The sequence below is a fragment of the Mandrillus leucophaeus genome, unplaced genomic scaffold (assembly GCF_000951045.1).
Source record: "Mandrillus leucophaeus isolate KB7577 unplaced genomic scaffold, Mleu.le_1.0 Scaffold957, whole genome shotgun sequence".
Classification (NCBI taxonomy): domain Eukaryota; kingdom Metazoa; phylum Chordata; class Mammalia; order Primates; family Cercopithecidae; genus Mandrillus; species Mandrillus leucophaeus.
The window spans coordinates 108,595-122,020 of record NW_012110441.1 but is presented as its reverse complement, the minus strand read 5'-3'; the positions used below and the strand labels follow the sequence as shown (position 1 = coordinate 122,020).

At 54.1% G+C, this 13,426-nt stretch overlaps 1 protein-coding gene and 1 pseudogene across 2 annotated transcripts in view; one reads left to right on the top strand and one right to left on the bottom strand.

Annotated features, from left to right (window-relative positions):
• Positions 1–13,426, bottom strand: part of AHRR (aryl-hydrocarbon receptor repressor) — a 132,275-nt gene that overhangs the window by 35,672 nt on the left and 83,177 nt on the right. The window lies entirely within an intron of this gene.
• On the top strand, positions 2,861–4,075 carry LOC105532408 (annotated as a pseudogene). Its single transcript, XR_001004968.1, has 2 exons — positions 2,861–3,462; positions 3,859–4,075. The product of XR_001004968.1 is annotated as a translation initiation factor IF-3, mitochondrial-like (transcript).

Here is a 13,426-nt window from a genome sequence, read left to right as displayed (position 1 = left end):
CTCAATCTTGCATAATTATATTTGAACAAATGGGAAGACATATCTCAATCTTGCATAATTATATTTGAACAAATGGGAAGACACACCTCAGTGCACAAGATGAGTCAACATCCTACAGACGCCTGTTCCTCCTGAGTGAATCTATCAATATGCTGTAATACTAATTAATAAACATAGCATCAAACTGATTACGCAGCTGGTAGGTTTATACTAAATATGAAAATAAATATGCAACGATAGCTACAAAAGCACAGGAAGAAAAAAAAAGCCAGGAGACAGGAGCATCTCATTCAACATCTAAGAAATACTGTCAGTCCTCTATAATTAAATCACGGAGCATGAACAGACACATCAATCAATGGACTAGAATGGGACGTCCAGAAACGGGTCCAAGCACAAATGGAAATTTGATGCATGAAAAAGGTGTCACGTCAAATCACGGGGACAGAGACAGGCTTTTCAATAACTGGTGCCTATATTAAGAAACATGATTATTGCCTGTTAAATCAGGATCATCTACAAGCTGCCACTCTCCTCCTTTAGTATATTAATTTGCTAAGTTAATTTTATGGGTATTTCCCAACATCGGAGTCCCACCTTACTCCTCGACCACTGTAACTGCAGCCGCCCATGCTTTTGTAACACAGATGGGAGTCAGTTGCTATTATTTTATCTGGAATTGTTTTGTGCAGTTTCACAGGGGAGAAGAGGCTGCGTTTCTCCTTTGAGCTGCCTGCATCGTATTTTTGCACCAGCATTTTCCTAACCTCTCAGAATTAACTGAACAGCTTTCCATCCCTTTCTAGGCTCTTGAATGGCTTAACCAGCTTGAGTATGTTCTGTTTCTTAATGTTTTCCTGAAATACGCTTCTAAAAACAAGTGGACCAGACACCTGATCCCCCTTTATTTTGAGACAACTTTCCATTCTTCCTTACCAGTGCAATTATGATTCTGTTCAGAGTAGTTCACTTACACAAAAATGTGCCTCCCAGCCTCCCACGTGGGGTGATTTAGCCCATGAGGTAGGGGCTGGGGATTGGGGACGCTCTTTCTCCTGACATGGGGCGATCCTGGTCTGGTCCCTTCATATTCCTGCAAGTAATGCAGACAAAAGGCAGCTCACAGAGCCATTGGCTGGAAGGAAGCGGGGCTGGGGGCAGCAGAAGGGGCCCGAGTGCCCAGCAACACCGTGGGCCCCTGGCCCAAGCCCAGCTGTGGCAGGTTCCCATCCACACTGCAAGAGGCTTCTTCTGGGCAACGCCTTTCCTTTCCTGTTTTCTCCCTAGTTTTTTTTCCCCGGTTAATTTTGTTGTAGAATTTCTACCTTCTTCAGGTGGCTGTAGAGCGTTTCACACATCTGTGTCTATCTTGTTGGCTGTCACAGGTGTGGGAAGGTTGAACCACTACCCAGGGTCCAGTTCAAACCAGAGGCTGTGTGTTCTTCCCCAGATGCCATCACACCACGCCTGATTCAGGAGGAAAGCCACACCAGAAGGATGCAGCCTCAGACCTAGAGGCTTGCTGGGCTGCAAAGCCACGTTTTTCAATCAGTAAAGTCTCCAAAAAGAAAAGTCACAGGTGCCGTGAAAATACAAAATAAATACTTGTCAAAGATCAACTCAACAGTGGGTGAGGGGAGCAGTAAGATATTATGACCGACGGAGAGAGCGGAGGAGCTGGTGGTCGCAGGCGGCAGGACAAGGCTGCTGGAAAGTCAGGTGCCGGCGACCCGAAGGCCCTCTCTCCCACCGACCTGAAGGGTGTGCCGCCCGCTTGGTTCTGGATACAGAGGTGCAGGTGCCAGGTGATGACTTCACAATGGGATTTGAACTCTGTGTTGAGCGTCTGAACAAGAAACCCAAGTCTCACAAAGCACCTCCCACTCGGAGGAAGACGTCAGGGAGCCCCTGCCCAGCTGTCACAACAAAACAGCAACACCGCAGGCTGCTCCACGATGACAAAATAGGCCAACACTTTATATGGTTTGGCGTCAGACAAGAAGCCCGTCGTTACCAGTCACCCTGAACTCCACCACGTTTCTAGAGAGGGAAATTGACCCCGCAGGACATCTGCATCCACGGGAGCCTCTAAGGAGCTACCAGAAACTGCGGTATTTGTACGTTTCATTCCCGTGCAGCTCTGAGGAAGAGGGTAGGTTCCATACTAACGTCTTTGGGTCACGAGCAGAAAGTCTGGTGAATCTGCCTGGACCCGTTCGGGGCTATTTACAAGCTCTTGGTTTGCCCAGATTTCCCCGAGGGGCTCTCTTCTCAGACCTGCTGCATTTCTCTGGGGGAGGCGGCTATGGAACACTTGAGACTTAGCTATTTATGTCACTGAATAAAGGATCCAATGCGTCCACGGGAAGATCCACAGAAAGGAAATCACTGTTTTCCTCCCAGTAGCTGGATTAATCAGCCCGACATGAAATGGACCCCGCAGGGGGTGTGAAGACAGCCTCATGCCAGCCTCCCCGAAACGGACTGAGCCCGCTACTCGAAGGCACGGAGGAGGAATGGCAGGTGGTGCCTGCCGGCAGATTAGCAAGCTGGATAATCATCTCACCATGTCCTGTGCTGCCTCGGATTTTCACCTAAAAACATAACACCTTCTCATCCAGCCTCCCGCCAGCTGGAAGAAATCTTTCTTGGAGGATTTTTGGGGACTTTAGTTTTAGCTCATGTGACCAGGCTGGGACCCCCAAGGCCAGACTTCCGTGTCCCTCGTATTACTGACCCAACCAAGAGGGTGAATTTTCATGACAGTTTTTTCCAAACTGTAAAAAAGTTTTAAAATTATAATAAAATATACATAACATAAAAATGATCATTTTAGTACCAATCGCCTGCCCCGCACAGGATGGCTGCTCTTTTTCTAAAGAGGTTAACGCTACAAACCATAAAGTCTGAAAATAGTTGTGTTAGATGTTTTGGTAAACACAGCGCGCAAAAGACAGCACCCCACAGTGGTCCCCTATTGCTTCTGCCCCAAGACTCTCCTTCCTAAATCATGCAAAAGCCTTTAGTACCACTGAAGATACCCAGAGTGAAGGAAAAAAGAAAAAAAAGAGTGAAACAGCTTTTAGTAACACTGGAAGAGAAATTAGTCAGCGAATTATTCAAGTATTTGATGAGAAGGGAAAGATTTGGGAACATGCATGGAGCAGATGTGATTAGACTCATGGATGAGCGAGAGCTGCGACGGGTTCAAAGGAGCCTGCAGAAGACAGTTCACGACAGGAATGCAGACTCACCAGGAACGGCGGAGGCTGAGTGAGATGGAGAACAGTAACCCCAAAACTGGACCAGCCCTGACAAAGGAACTGACTGTTTCTTCAAATGCTGGACAACATGATTTGGACGCAAAGACTAAACAGATTCAGCCATGGATTAATAAAAACACCAAGTTCGAATAACTATAAAGAAAGGAGAAAATGTAGATGAGTCAGAAAATAAAGTGGAGGGCCGGGCACGGTGGCTCACGCCTGTAATCCCAGCACTTTGGGAGGCCGAGACGGGCGGATCATGAGGTCAGGAGATCGAGACCATCCTGACTAACACGGTGAAACCCCGTCTCTACTAAAAATACAAAAATTAGCTGGGCGAGGTGGCGGTGAGGCATGAGAATGGCGTGAACCCGGGAGGCAGAGCTTGCAGTGAGTGGAGATCACGCCACTGCACTCCAGCCTGGGTGACAGAATAAGACTCTGCCTCAAAAAAAAAAAAAAAAAAAAAGAAAGAAAATAAAGTGGAGGAGATATTTCATCCAATACCCCAGACCGTGCCTAGGAGATACTTCATCCAACACCCCAGACTGCACCTGGGAGATACTTCATCCAACACCCCGGACCGCGCCTGGGGGATATTTCATCAAATACTCCAGACTGTGCCTGGAATAGCTCCATTCTCATCTAGACCACGAGCTGTTCAAGGAGGAAAAGTTTTAATGTGCGTTCTTCGTCCTTTGAGCAAAAAGGAAGAGAAGGAGTATCAAGAAACTCAAGAGACCCAGGAAAGAGACACTTTGAACAAAGACCATGGAAATGATAAGGAATCCAATGTTCTGCATCAGTAATTTTAATAAAGACAAATACGCTTCTGAAAGTAAAAAAAAAAAAAAAATACAATTTTAACCATTTTTAAGTGGTTAAGTGGTACTTTTTTCTTTTCTTTTCTTTTTTTTTTTTTTTTTGAGGCAGAGTCTTATTCTGTCACCCAGGCTGGAGTGCAGTGGTGCGATCTCGGCTCATTGCAACCTCCCCCTCCTGGGTTCAAGCAATTCTCCTGCCTCAGCTTCCCGAGTAGCTGGGATTACAGGTTTGCACTTGCCACCACACCCAGCTAATTTTTGCATTTTTAGTAGTGACAGGGTTTCGCCATGTTGGCCAGGCTGGTCTCGAACTCCTGACCTCAGGTGATCCACCCGCCTTGGCCTCCCACAGTGCTGGGATTCCAGGCGTCAGCCCTCGTGCCTGACCTAAGTGGTTAAATTTCAATCCTTTTGAGCTCAGTGGCCTTAAGCACATTCACATCGTTGTGCAACCATCATGACCATCCACCTTCAGAACACTCCCACCCTCCCAAACCAAAACTGTCCGCATTAAACACGTGCCCCCACTCCCCTCCCCAGCCCCGTGCGTCCCACCCGCTTTCTGCCTCTGTGAATTTGCCTCCACTGCGGACCTCATCTGAGCCGAATCAAGCAGGCTTTGACTTTGTTTCACTCCGCAGGGTCCTCTAGGTGGATCCGAGCCACAGCGCCTGTCCATTTCCTTCCTTCCTTTTTCAGCCCCTCCCGACCCCACCCCCCACCCCTGGTAACCATCAACTCTCTGTTTCTATGAGTTCCACTTTTTTCAGATTCCACATATGAGTGAGATCACGCAGAACTGTCTGTCCATGACTGACTTCACTCAGCGCCATGTCCTCCAGGCCCATCCGTAGTTTGCAAATACCAGGATTCCCTTCTTTTTCTGGTAAAATAGTATTCCACGGTGTAGACACAGAACATTTTCTTTACCTGTGCATTCACTGGTGGACGTGCACGCTGTCTCCACGTCCTGGCTACTGCAGCCACTGCTTCGACAAGCACGGGGGCAAGGGAGTCTCTGATTCTGATTTCAGCTCCTTTGGGTAAATGCTCAGCAGAGGCACTGCTGGGTCACACGGAAGTTCCATTTTTAATTTTTCGAGGAAGCTCCATGCAGCCTTCCATCGCTCTACACTAATTTACATTCCCGCCAGCAGTGCACGAGTCCCCTTCTCTCCGCACCCTCGCCAACGACTGCCTTCATCTTTTTGAAACAGCCATCCTGATGGTGCAAGATGAGCTCGCTGACGGTTTCCATTTGCACTTCCCCGTGCCTGGTGATGCCAAGCAGCTTTCCACGTACAAGCCGGCCATTCTGTGTCTCCTTTGGAGAAGCACCTATCAGGTCCTTTGCCTGGTTTTTAATCGGGTTGTTTTCTTACTCTTGAGTTGGCTGCGTTCCTTATGTATTTGGGGTCTGTCCCGCCTGTCAGACGTATGGTTGGCAAATGCGTCCTCCCATTCCGTAGGCTGCCTCTTCATTCTGTGGATGGTTTCCTTTGCTGGGCAGAAGCTTTTCAGTTTGGTGTAGTCCTGTCTGTGTAGTTCTTTTACTGCCCCACCGTTTTTAAGGCTGAATACTCCCCTCTGTAGGTAGATACCATATCGTGCCAACCCGCCCACCTGTCAGCGGAGGCTTGGTTGCCGCCTTGCTTTGGCTGGGAACACTGCTGCTGCGGCTGCACTTCCAGAAGGAAGATATCTAAGGCTGAAATCACTTCACGACACTTCGCTCTTCCCTGCAATCCCCACCTGGGATAAAAGGTGACTCAGAGGCTGTGGTGAGGGTTAAATCACACTCTGTGTCCCGCAGAGCTGGCATCCTGTGGAACGATGGTGCCAGGCACACTTGACCTGCGTTTTGCCACCGCACCTGCCTGTGCTGGGTTCACAGCTTCACCTTGGAACTCCTAGAGTTCTTGTCCTGCCTGGAGATGACCGTGGGGAGTATCCACGAGGGCCCAGGATCATCCCTGCCTGTGCTCAGCAAGATACGGGCCCTGGGCTGGTGCCAATGGAGGTCACGGACTTTGTGGCCACGGAGGGACCACGGGCCAATCCCACCCCCTTCCCATGTGGTGATGCAGACACCGGGCAACCCAGAAAGCCTGGCCCAGAGCCGGCACCCATGGCGTCAACGCCCTTTCTGTATGGCGGCTCCCATCTTAGGGGTCAGCCACTGTGTCCGGAACTGGGAGACCCAAACCACCACTGTGCCTCAGGCTGGCACCCGCCCCTCAGACCCCTGCAGCCCCTCCCTCCCCTGGGATTTAGGCAGAGACAGGGTGAGATGACGTGGGGTGCACCAAGGGGTCATTAGAAAACAGGTGAGAACGTGAAGCAGCCATGGTCGTGTGGCCTGGGGGGTGTCTGCTGAAAGGGACACCCTTTCAGCAGACACAAAGAGTTGCCATCAGCCGCCTGCTCTGAGCCGGGCAGTGGTGACACTGAGGGGCCTCGCTCGGGCTGTCTCTTATACACATCTGAGTTGCCATCAGCCGCCTGCTCTGAGCCGGGCAGTGGTGACACTGAGGGGCCTCGCTCCGGCCTGCACAGGCTGGGGGGGTGGTGCACAGGGCCTCGGGTCCTCCGCCTCCAGCCCTCCTGGCACTGCCGGGAAGGGTCTGTGCCCGCCAGCTCCTGCTACAGCTTTTCCCAATTCAGCGGTTGCCACATACTGATGATGTCCTACTAATAATAGTTCAAAGACCAAAGACATTTTCAAGGCTTGAGTATATAAAATGTCTTCTTGAAAAAGATTTTATGAGATTAGTCACAACCAAAAGCAACCTTAATTTTAACTCACAAGGCAGAATTTTTTTTAAAGACCATAAAATGCTGTTTGCTGTGTCATATGGATTCAATATCAGATTGACTTCTGGTCCAGCACTGTCACGCCAAATACTTTTACACATGTGGGCCCATCTTTCAAATATGCATCTCGAGAGTCTGTTTGTTTTCTCTTCCTCTGCCTTTCTAATCCTACAAAAGTTTTTTTTTTTTTTAACATGGTCCATGGAAAATGAGATCACTTTTCCAAATGGAAAAAAGGATTTGGCTCTAAGGTTAAGGCTGCACTTTTTTTAAGGGGAAAAAGATCACATCTATGTGCTGTTACTGAATGTCAGGAAACGGCACACTTCGCAAGAACAACGGGGCAGGTGAGGCCGGGGCAGGTGAGGCCAGAGCCTGAGGCCGGGGCAGGTGAGGCCGGAGCCTGAGGCCGGGGCAGGTGAGGCCGGAGCCGTGCTCTTCCCCAGGCACCACAGGGAACAGGGCAAATGTTCTGAGAAAGCCGGGACTTCCTCTGTCAAACCCTTTAAATATCCTGATCTCTTCCAGTTCCAGGGCAGAAAAAAATAGCCGGCAAGTACTTCAAAGAGTATTTTTGTCAAGGTCACGGCAGAGGGAAAATGAGGGAAAAGGAACAACCCTCCACAGCCCCCTGGCTGCCCCTCCTCGGAGTAAAGGGAAGTTGGGAGCATTGTGCTCCCCTGAGAGCCGTTGCCACGGTTACGGAGCCACAACACGGCGGCTAGTCACGCGAGCGGGCACCGGGCGGGCGTCGGGGCAGCTGGCCCGGCCTCCTGGAGCCAGATCACTCGCAGGGGCCGCTCCATGGGGCTTGCGTGCGTGCGAGGCAGCGCTCTGGCTTGGGGAGCTGAATAACTGGCTGTTTATAGATCCCACAAACAGTAAACGCAGCCTTGACTCTTCCACTGAGCAGCTCCAGCGTTTGAAAACAGTTCTTGAGAATGCAGCTGGTGGTTGGCCGGACGGCCACAGAGTGGGAGGCCGACTGAAGCCCCGGGGCCCTGGGAGAGCAGGCAGACGACAGCCCCCGGGCCGTCCCTCCTGACGCCCACCGCAGCCCCGGCCCACCGCAGCCCCGCTCGATTAACCCAGTGTCCTGGGCCCCTTTCTGCCTGGGAGAGACCAGCCTGTGTCGACGCTGCCTCCACCCTCGCCTTTGCTGTGGGCCCTTAGCCAGTTAATTCACCTCTCTGGGCCTTGGTTTCCTCCTGTGGAAGACAGAACGGCGACAGTGAGCGTCTGTGAGGGCGCGGTGAGCAGCAGCACCAGGCACCCTCCAGTGATCAGGGCAGCACCCGCTGTCACTGTGACTGGAGGGCAAACGGCTGTGCTGGGCAGGCAATCTGATGTCTAAAGTTGATGTCATTTTCTAGAGAACAAAACTTAGGTTTTTAAAACTGGGATCTGCTTTCTGAATGCAAACACCCGAGTGTGAAACTTACTTCACCAGAAGCAGAGTCACAACTCATAAACAAACGCGGCTGACGTTTCCACAGTGAATCTCCCTGCGGAAGCTCCAGGCCCATCCTGCCGGGGTCCTGGTGGTCGGGGAGCCATCCCTGCTGATCCCTAAGCCTGGGACCCTGCGCCCTGGGTGTGTCCTGCGCCACCAGCCCTGGCCTCGGAGACCTTGGGGCCAGAGCTGGCCTGGGCCGTCCCTCTGCACTCGCGGCTCCACACCCAGGAGAGCCCGAGGGGGCTCCGTGCTGACCTGGCTGCCTCAGAGCAGACAAGGAAGGTGGCTTGGGGATAAGAACCACCTGGTAGGAAACCAATAGCAAGACAGCTGCCGTGAGGCCTAGAGGTGGGCATTGAGCGGGAGCTGCGGCTGCTTGGTCCTCGGGAGGAACGAGGTACGCCACGGTGGTGCTGAGCAGGTTGGCGGGGGGGTTCTGGGTGCACCAGTGACCTCGGGTGGGGAAAATCCACCCAGAACAGACTGGGGCGGCTGCTGAAGCCAGGGCCACACACAGACCCACAGTTCACTGAGGGCCACTCACAGCCTCCGGAGCCTGCAGGAGCCAGGCCTGGGGGCAGAAGGCCCTGTAAGCCCCAGCCCTTCTCACAGGAGCCCATCCGTGACGACGGCACTGCCTCCTCCTAGTGTCGGCAGCTTAAAACGGAGTCACAGCCAAGCGGGTGCGACCCTGCTCACAGCGCATGGCACCTGAAACCCGGGCTGGCACAAACACTCCCTCCACCATGGAGGCCCAGGACCCTCACCCGTGCTGAAGTCGCCCGCTGGGCAGAGCCTGGGATGCAAAGGTCCAAGCCCAGCTGAGCCGAGGGCAGAGCAGGGGCCAAGTGAACACCACTGAATAGAACTCTGTGTACCTGGCTCAGTGACCACAGATGGTCAGGGGCTAACTGGACAGTCAGGGGCTAACGCGGACGGTCGGGGCTAACGCAGATGGTCAGGGGCTAACGCGGACGGTCAGAGGCTAAGGTGGACAGTCAGGGGTAAATGGTGGAGAGTTCTGGGGATGTAAAAGTCACAGAGAGCCCGATGTGCATCCCAGACACCTGCAGCGGCCTCCGAGGGGGGCGAGGAGCCGGGCACTCTGACCCCGCTGGGCAAGGGTCCCCAGCCTCCCAGAACTGGCCTGGGCTGTGGATGGGTGGGAGAGGCGGGTTGCGGTCGGGGAGAGGGTGGGCAGGTGGGTGTAAGGGGAGCTGGGCTACCCTCCCACTGTGCCCACTCTCAGGCCAGCTGCAGGGCCGGCACACTTCCTCCCTGGTGAAACCTCTGGCTGTGCCTTTGTTTATTAAATACATCTCATGAGCTCCTGAAACGAAAGCCACGTCCAAGGAGTTTCGGAACATCAGGCCCAGCAGCGACAACAGACAGTAAAACGTGGCTTTCTCTCAGCAGAAAGGCCGAAGCAGCAGCAGAAAATGCCAGGCCAGGAGATGAGGCCGAGTGTGTTCTGTGGGGCTTGTGGGACAGTGCCCAGAACAGAGCCAGGAGCAGGCTCGGGCGTCAGGGAGCTCTCTCCACAGTGGCCGGCAGGTGCCAGGGTGAGGCTGGGGCCACCCACCTCAGTACCCCCAGACACGCAGACCCCAGCCACGGCATGCGGGCTCGGTTCTCCACCCCCATCACTTCTAAAGTCAGGGACACAGGTGGGTGTGGGATGCCCCCTCCCAGCCTGCTGTCCCCGCACGGCCGTCCTCTCCAGCCCCCATGCCTCCCCTGAGGACGGGGGTGCCAGGCCCAGAGGCAGGGCAGGAGGGCATACCCTGCATGTGTCCCGGCCAGGACAGGCCCGAGGCCCGGGGCCCCTCTGTCTGGGTTGCCGCCTTGTCATGGGGGCTGCCCCATCCCTCTCTTACCCTGCCGGACTGCTTTCCCCTGTATCCCGGCTTTGTGCTCCCAGAGCCCTCTGAGTTGTGGTCCTGTGTTACCATCTGGTGTTTCATACCTTCGCTTCTGGCCTGAGTTTCTGGACGACCCGTGGCCTCCTAATCTTCATACCACGGGCCCCTTAGAGCCAGGCAGCATCACTGCGTGGAGGAAGCTGGAGGAAAGGGGACCCTCATCCCTTTTGTTTCACCTCCTGTCCCCCTCACTCGATCCTCTCCCAAAGTGTCCCTCACAGGAACGTGTGCGCAGCCCCAGCCAGAAGGGCTTCTAGGCCTTTCTTTAGGACAGCAGCCTGCAGCGGAGGAGCATCTCCCCACTTGCTAAATTTCAAATGCTGGACACTTTGGTTCCTGGGGACTTCTCAGGAATTTGCGGATGCTTCTCCAGAAACCACACCAGAGCAGCGGCGCGGCCCGGTGCCCGTCTGCCGAGCGGCTTGGGGCTTCCAGACACGCAAGGCTGTTCTCACAGCTGTTTTTGTGAGGCCCTGCTCGGCTGCCACTGGGCACAGGGCAGGGTGGACGCTGGAGCAGGCGCCTCTGATGACCTGGCCTGCAGTGGCCTCTGGGAAGCCGCTCGTCCAGCCCCAGAGCTGAGAAGCTCCGTTTCAGGGAACTGGTGAGATTCCCCTGCTCTGGGCTGGTGAGTCAGCTGCCCTTCCTGTTTGCCACCTCGTCCTCTCCTGGGACTTTTATTCCCCTAATTTTCGGACCCTGCTCAGCCTGGTGTTCGGCCAACTGCATCCCACCACCAGAGCTCGTGTCTCCCAGGCCGCTTCTGCCTGCATTCCACACCAGTGTCTTTCAGGGAACGGGGATGCAGGGCAGCCAGTGTCGGCCACCTGGCAGGAGGGGGACTTGAGGACAGGATCCCCAGAAAAGCCAAGGGAATCCCAGGAGTCTTGGGCTATCTGGGGTTAGGGTGTGGAGGAGATTGGGAGCCACAGCCCAGGGCGGGGCTTGGGGGTCCCAGTCAAAACACAGGTGGGAGAAATCACTTTCCTGTTCTGCCTCTGCCCTCCCAAGATGCCTTGGGACAGCCCTGCTTGGCGGGGGTGACAGCAGGATGCTGAGGCAGGGCCCTGAGGGGCAAGATCTGGAGACTCGAGAGGTTGACACAGTCGCACTGCCCGCTCCAGCACCCACCCTCCTCCTCTTGTGCAAACCTCCAGGCTGGGGAGGACTCGGGGCAAAAGTGCTCCCCCCCACGGTGCTCCCTTCAGAGGTAAACTCCTCACCCAGGAGCCAGCCCTGCCCGCCTGCCCTCCCCTCTGCCCTCCACGCAACCAGGGCCAGCCCTGCCCGGCCCCACACAGGCCCAATCGGAGCCTGTGCCCACGGGGACCAGAGCGCAGGAGCCACAGCCAGGAAAGTGGAGCCAAGCAACGGGCAAAGACAAGAGGGTTCCAGCACACAGGGAGGAAAGGAGATACCCCGGGGCAGAGAAAAGCATGCCAGCAGGAGTGAGGCTGAGCACAAAGCTGCAGCCTGGAGCTGCCACCCAGACGGAGCCAGCAAGAAACCCAGAGCCGGGAGGGTGGTTGCAGAAGGACCCTGCCTGGATAACCGCAAGTCCAGAAGATAAAACCAAGAATGGAGAGGGACGACACCAGTGCAGCAACAGACACAGGACGTCCAGAACCGAACGTGAGAGACCTCGGCTGGGAAGAGCTCACAGAGCCCCCAGCAGGAAAACCAGAGGACACGTCGCCGCAAAACTCTCGACCACCAGAAAGAAAACAGGCCGGGCACAGCGGCTCACGCCTGTCATCCCAGCACTTTGGAAGGTGGATCACTTAAGGTCAGGAGTTGGACACCAGCCTGGCCAACAGGGTGAAACCCCATCTCTACCAAAAATACAAAAATTAGCCGGGCGTGGTGGTGCACGCACCTATAATCCCAGCTACTTGGGAAGCTGAGGCAGGAGAATCACTTGAACTCGGGAGGCAGACCTTGCAGTGAGCCAAGATCGCGCCACTGCACTCCAGCCTGGGCAACAGAGTGAGACTCCGTCTCAAAATAAATAAATAAATAAATAAATAAATAAACAAACAAACAAACCATTGCAAAAGCTCCCAGGAGAGCAAGAAAAGAGCACATCCAGACCCACCAGGCTCAGCAGCAAGGCCACGTGGCCCTGCAGACTCCAGGAGAGGCTTCAGCCTGGAGCTCTACGTGCAGCCTGCTACCGTCCACGCACAAAGACACAGCAGCATTCTCCCACTCGCGAGGGCGTCAGAAGCGGACCACTGGAGGAACACTTGGGAGGAGGAACGATCGGTTAGTGAGTGATGTGATCGGGTGCCTCGGGCTGCAGGGGACACCTAACATTAGGTGCAAAGACAAGAATCTGTGACATCGGGATTAAGTTTCAGACACAGTTAACGTGCTACCAACGCGGGGAGGGCTGGAGGACGTGTCTGTGCCAGCACAGGCCCTGCTGCGGGAACATCACGACAGAAGAGCCTGAGAAGTAGCAAATCAACCTGATTCTCATTTCAAAGCTCTCATTTCAAAGGCATCCCCATGAGAACAAAAGCGGAATGTGTACCTTTAGTTCAAGAAAGCTCAATTTGTCTAACAGAGGGTTGGGGGAGAAAAAAAGGAAACCAAAGGACGTGCAGTAAATGGAAAATACGAAATAGGATGACAGAAATCAGCTCCTAAAGAATCACAAGAAGTAGGTGGACCCAGTGAAAGAAGGTGCTTGGTGTTGGGGGAGATCCCTTGACCCGCCGCCTGCAAGAGACACCTACACCGAGAAGGAAACGCTGAAAATGAAGGGACGGGGGAGACAGTCCAAGCAGCCAGGAACCAAAGCAAGCCTGAGGTAACCACCGTAAGGTCTGACGAAACGAACGCAATGGGCAAGGAGAGTCGACGTGAACTGTGCCAGGTCTGAAGAGTCACACGGCACGCAAACCTCCACCGAAACCCAGCCGTTGTCCCTAAAACCAGCCTCCCACCACATAACTTCCTGCTGCTTTGAGCGGCTGCTTTGAGTCCTTCTCACCGGCGGTTTGGGCATCTTCCTCTGTCTTGCTAAGTCACACGCTTATGTAACGAGTCATTGCCGGGTTTCCCCAGCTTCAGACACCGTCTTTAGGCCTGGCTGTGGACGCCGAGTCTGCACCTGCCGTATCTGCACCCACCTCGCCC